Source organism: Callospermophilus lateralis, unplaced genomic scaffold (genome assembly GCF_048772815.1).
Source record: "Callospermophilus lateralis isolate mCalLat2 unplaced genomic scaffold, mCalLat2.hap1 Scaffold_82, whole genome shotgun sequence".
NCBI classification, from domain to species: Eukaryota; Metazoa; Chordata; class Mammalia; order Rodentia; family Sciuridae; genus Callospermophilus; species Callospermophilus lateralis.
This window is the reverse complement of record NW_027516260.1, coordinates 4321627-4327667: the sequence shown is the minus strand read 5'-3', so window position 1 is coordinate 4327667 and position 6041 is coordinate 4321627. Positions and strand designations below refer to the sequence as shown.

The window sequence follows — 6041 nt, the reverse complement described above, 5'->3', positions numbered from 1 at the left end:
TTATTTTGATTACTACTACATATACCTAAAATAAAATTCATGAAATGCCAAAAAATAGCTTTTTATAGTCTAATTAGAAAAGAATCAGACATAAAAATGTAACTGACAATGAAAACCAAGGCACATACAATGATCAAATACGCAGAATTGATGAACAAAGGAGTTCAGGAAGTTTTCTGTAAGGTTCTGGAATAATGGAGGATTGTGTATAAAAAAATAAAAAATAAAGAAAGCAGTGATAAGTTACTTAACATTTGCAAGCAGACTCTCAATATAATATTTATTTTTACTCATTTAAGAACATAACTATTGGGCCAGGCACAGTGTCACATGCCTGTAATCCCAGAGACTTGGTAGGCTGAGGCAGGATGATCAGCAATGGCAAGGAGCAAAGCAACTCAGTGTGACCCTGTCTCTAAATAAAAATACAAAATAAGGCTGGGGATTTGGCACAGTGGTTCAGTGTCTGAGTTCAAACTCCAGTACTAAAAAAAAAACAAAAACATAAAGCAAGCAAACAAAACACACCAGAACTTAACTATTGTCCTTACTCTCTGCCAGGTATTGTTCATAATGCTTTACAAGTGTTAATTTGTTTAATTATTAAATAACTCTTGGAAGTATGTGCTGTTGTTATCTCAACTTTACAGTAGGAAAAATAAGGCTAAACAGTTAACTAACTTGTCTATGTCAGACAACTAGGAGGTGCTAAGGCTAGGAGTGAAAACTGGCAGCTTGGTTCTAGAGTTGATGTGTGAAGCAGTAGGCTATGCCTCCCTATAAGGGAAGCAGAAATTTAAAGAGGACTAAGCTGGTGAGGATATGATATGTAAATGGTGAGAAATGGGGGAATGAAACCTATTGTAAAGATAATTCAACAATCCTGCTATAGGGTATTGATGACATTGAAACATATCATCAATATGCATGGGAAAGGTACATGAAAATCTGTATGTTCAGAGACATAGTTCTACTCCTGGGGAGTATCTACTAGGTTTCCATGTTCATGCTTCATCCTCACCAATTAGTCCTATACCACTTTGCAGCTGCTAAAAAGAGAAAGGTGGTTGTATTTTTAATGTAACTGCTATATTACCAGAAATGGTTCCTTATGTGCAAATAAAGTGGCAGACAAAATATGTTTTGATTTTTAAAACTACATCCTAGAGAAAGAACAGATGCTACTATGTTTCCTTCAAATATACTCTAGCAAACCCAGAACTCATCCTTAAACCAAACGTCATGTCAAGGACACAAAAGTTCAAAGAAATATTTCCCAACTGTAGTTGAAAAATCATCTTACACAAAATCACTGAACCACAGTAAATATGTTCAGAATTTCATCTCATGTTATAAATGTCTCCTATGACTTTAGACATATATTTCTATATTTAATGAGAAATTTGCCTTGTTATTAGTGATTCCTCTGCTCATAGACTGTTTCCCCAAGGCATAGCTCTGAAATACATGATAAGACAGAATATTCATAGGATATTCTATTGACATTTATAATATTATAGGAAAAAGTAAACCAATTAAGCTGAAATGCAAAAACTCATTAAATGATTTTTTACCTATGAACTCACTTCTTTCCACTCTTTACACCAACTATACATATGATTCTAAAAAATAATTTTTATGAAACAACTTGTTGCATACAAAGATTCTGAGGTGAAGAGATGAGAAATGATTTGTTAGTATCCACTATCTCTTGGTACTGAGGCTTCACTCTGTACCTGACACTTTGAATATGGGGGATTCCTCTGCAGAATTTGGTCTTATTGGGTTTTCTGTGCTTGTCCCTTTCATCTATTTCACATTGAGCTGGAAGAAGGTAAGAAATATGAAGACATTTTTAAAGACTGTTTCTCATTTCTGACAGCACTTCTGATGGCAGGAGTTCTTAGAGGGAGGTTGAACTTGCAATCCAACCTTCCTTTTTCCAGAGGCCTGCCTGGATTTCCAACCTCTCTCTTCATACTAGCAGAGTCTGTACACCAATCCTTCTTGGGAGAGCTTGTGGAAAATTAGGATCCTCCCAGACCTTCCTCCTTTGAAAATTCATTTGGCACTTTTAGTACTCGGTCCTTTAGCATCAAAGGTTTTTTCACCAAATATATCCTAACAGCTCCTTCTTCTTTTTACTGAGGTTTCTAAGCACAGTAAATCTGAGCAGAATCTTATCCTAGGATGCAGGCATAAAAGCTGAGGCTGAGAGTCTAACATTAAGTGACTTCCCCAAGTTTTACCTCAAAGCTGATCTTTTCAATATGGAAGCTGCTTCCAAAGCCTTGTTGCCCTCTGCTTCCTGACATCTAATTGCAGATTTACCAAATGAAACTACTTTTCATAGTCACCAGGAATTGCTTTTGACAACTTTTTATTAAGTCTCTTTCTGGTCCCTGGAAGGCATTCTTCCCCTTCCTCAACCCAGAAACTACTGTCTTTTTTACCTCTGGAACCAAGTGTGATTTTCTCAGGTCAAGGATGGTGCTATCAACATCTGTTTTACCTGTTTCCACCAAGACTGGACCCTCTATCAAAGCAGTCATTTGTTTGCATTGTGTGGAAGTCTTGCTTAGGTCTTATCTGACTAAAACCCCTCCTGAGGCATGGTTCGAGCCTCCAACTCTTTTCAATCAAACTTACATTTATGAAGATCCAACATGCTCTGTGCTGGGAGAAATGTAGTAGAGGATTAAGTAAGTGTGTTGGCCTGTACCTGGCTCAGTATCATTGTGCTTGTCCTCTCTGAGTAGGCTGCCTCATCATCACCTAGGGGTTAGTTCAATGCCAAAACTTCAAAGGAACCTTTATTTATGAACTGTACCTTAAAAATAACTTATTTATCCCTCTTATTTACCCTAATTTATTCTACTCATAGTATTTATCACTATCTGAGATTCTTAGATCCATGCTTACATTAATTAAAGATGCTTACATTCCATGACAGACAGATAATAAATAAATATATGTTAGGTGATGATATATGCTATCTTGAAAACCAAAGCTGGCTAAGAGATATGGAGATAAGAGAACTAAAGGATATGAGCAAGTGATCTGTATTAATATCTGAGAAAATGGCTTTCCAGAAAGGGGTAACAGCCAGTGCAAACACCCTGAAAAAGGAGGATGTGTACCTTACTTGTGGAACAGCAAGGATGTTACTCTGTGAATGAGTGAAGTGACAGCAGTACAAATGAGACTAAGGAGGTATGGGAGTGGCTGGTGAGATTGATCATGGATTTGGGTGCCTTTGTCAAGAATTGTGGTTTTGAATCTGAGTGTGATGGAAAGTCACTGTATGTTTGAACAGAGTAGCATTATCCTTAAAAGTATCATTCTGGTTACTGAACAAAATGTGGAGTAACTAATTGGTGCCAGGGAGCCAAGCCAAAACCAGGGGTGTAACCTTCTGGGTGGCTGATCTAGACTTGATTAGGAAATATCTTTCCATCATAGCTGGTCAAAAATGAATCCAGCTACCTCAGTAGATGGTAACCAAGGCACTGAGTCAATTGAACCTCAGGGAATTGGTTCCTGAGTAGGAAAGTTCTGACCTCAGTACTCAAGCATCTGATAAGAGTTGGATTAGATGACTCTCTCTGTCTCCTCAAACTGACAATGTGGTTCTGGAAAATCAATGGAAAGAACTATTTGCTTTAGAGTAGAGGGATTGACCACCTGGGAGGATAAGGAGGTGTTCAGTGGTGAAAATGTGAGGAGAGGCACTTCTGAGTGAAGGAGCAGTATAAGCCAAAGTTCAGAAGTGAATTAAAAGTGTCTTTGGGGAATCTGGCATGATCAGAATGGTGTATGAAGGATAGGGAGGGAGGTGAGTCTGGAAAAAGATGCAGGATCACGCATGAGTGAGCTACCATAGGGGCTGGTGATGCTCAGAATACACTTTTCCAGAACTTGTTGAAGTAACAAGAAAAAAAGTAGGAGACAAAGAAGGAGGTTTGGACCAGTTGGAATAACTTGGTCAGAAACTTCTTGAGGCTTGGGCTCACCAATGTTGACTATGCTCTCTGCCCTACTCCCCTATAAAGATTTTATACAGAAATAGCTTCCCAACAGCCAACAACATAAATATGAGATCCTGAGGGTGTGAGAGCATTCCCTGTGGGCTATTCTGTGAGCTCACCATCTGAATTTGGGAAGACATAATTCTGTGGTTGACCATTCTTTTATGGGATATAACTATGCTCATAAGATATCACAAAATGGACTCCCTTCCTTCTATCAACTGACAACAACTCCAGAAGCACCACCCCTCAATTCAGAACCCTGTGACATCATCTTGAGGGAACAATGGGGCCGGGACATTCTGAGGACTCCCATTGGAGGTCAGGGGAGTTGATGATTTCATTATTTCCAGAGCCATTGGCCTGGTAACAAGGCCCAACATCATTGATTCCCAAAAGAAGGACCTTGGCCTTCCTGGCTGTAAGTATCATTTTAGTCCTTTGAGTGTGGGGAACAAACTCTCAAGGAAGACCATTTGCATGGATTTGGTGGAGGCTGCCTGCATGGAGTGCTAAATAGTTACCAGATAGACTCCTCTAGGAGACTAAGGACTTTGCAAAGGCTGAAATCATATCCTACCCCACCACAAAAAAATACATTAGTGTCCTCATCAAGAGGTAAACTATTACTTCCTCAAGGACCTTGCCCTTAGTGAGGCTTCTCAGTCTGATTGATCATAGGGCCCATGCGATCAATCAGACTGAGTCTGGGAAGATCTGAGTTCTGGGAATATCATGAGTCTGGGAAGATCATGTTCCTTATCTGTAAAAGGTTAAAAGGCCTCTTATGCTCCCTGAAAAATCTAGCTTTAACTGAATAAGTAAATTGATGAGATGTTTTTGAGGAGGGAGGGAAAGAATGAATAGATGGGTGAGCCAAATCAAGGAGAGGAATGAAAAAGAGTTCAAGTCCCAAGTTACAGCTGTCAGTTAGCTTGCTTCTTGCTCTGCTCTGTGATAATTGGTGGCTGCAGTCCCTTTCTGCACTGGATGAAGAACCTGAGGTAGGAGGAATGTGCCTAGCAGTGGGTGGAAGTGATGAGAGCAGCCACCTTTACTTACAGCACACTCTTTTACTGGATAAACAAGCGATGCCAATATGGAATGTATGCAGCTATCAACATAGGCCCTCCTGGGGCTATGACCAAAACTAAGATTAAAGTCCAGATTCCAGATTTTCTGTGGGAGTCAGACATCCCTGAAAGCAGGTGCTATGCCATCAGAGGCAGCAGCCCCAAGGAAGATGCCACAGTTTTCCTGCAACCTGCTCTGTTGGGCTGTTATCAGCCCTTACCTCACTGGATGCTACAGCCCCAGACCATATCCCCATTTCTGATTGTCTTTCAGTAGATACCCTCTGCCCTACCCCTCCACATGCTGAGTATACTTCCCATGTTGGACCACTCTGCTTCCTATTCTTTCTCAAGTAATCTGAAGAGAATGTCGACTTCCATTCCCTTCCCACACTGGCCCATTGGGCAATCTGTTCAAATGCATAGCCTTTTTCTTCAGAGTTGTAACCTCCTCTCATTGAAGATGAGAGCTTTGAGTACCTGAGATATTAGAAAAGGGATGTAATATTAGAAAAGGGATGTAACCTCAACAATGTAATATTGTCAAAGAAGTCAGTGCCCATTATTAATGATGTTACATTATAAGAGATTTTTTGAAAGTCAGACTCTTCTATGTCTCATTTGGCATTCAGAAGGCAATGTTTTGCCCCTGTTTTATGTGGGTAACAAGTCTCACCAATACAATGAGAATTGGAGGATGGCTTTAAAGTGGTGTCTTTGAACATTACTTGTGGATGAGGTTAATTCCCTCCATCCAGTATTTAAGCTCAAATATGTGCAATCTCCTGGGTTACATCCCCAAAGGCAGTGCTGTTCTACATAAAGGGAAGTACAATTGCCAGAAGAATGCCAGTTGCTGAGGGCACACAGCTATGGTAGTCTACAGTGGCTATGATTCTGGCCAAACAATTCATCATGAGGCCCATGAACCACACCACAC

The 6041-nt window shown here is 39.9% G+C and overlaps 1 pseudogene; it reads left to right on the top strand.

Moving 5' to 3' along the window:
• Positions 1–3080: 3080 nt before the first annotated feature.
• Positions 3081–5548, top strand: LOC143640993 (testis-expressed protein 38 pseudogene; annotated as a pseudogene).
• Positions 5549–6041: the final 493 nt, after the last annotated feature.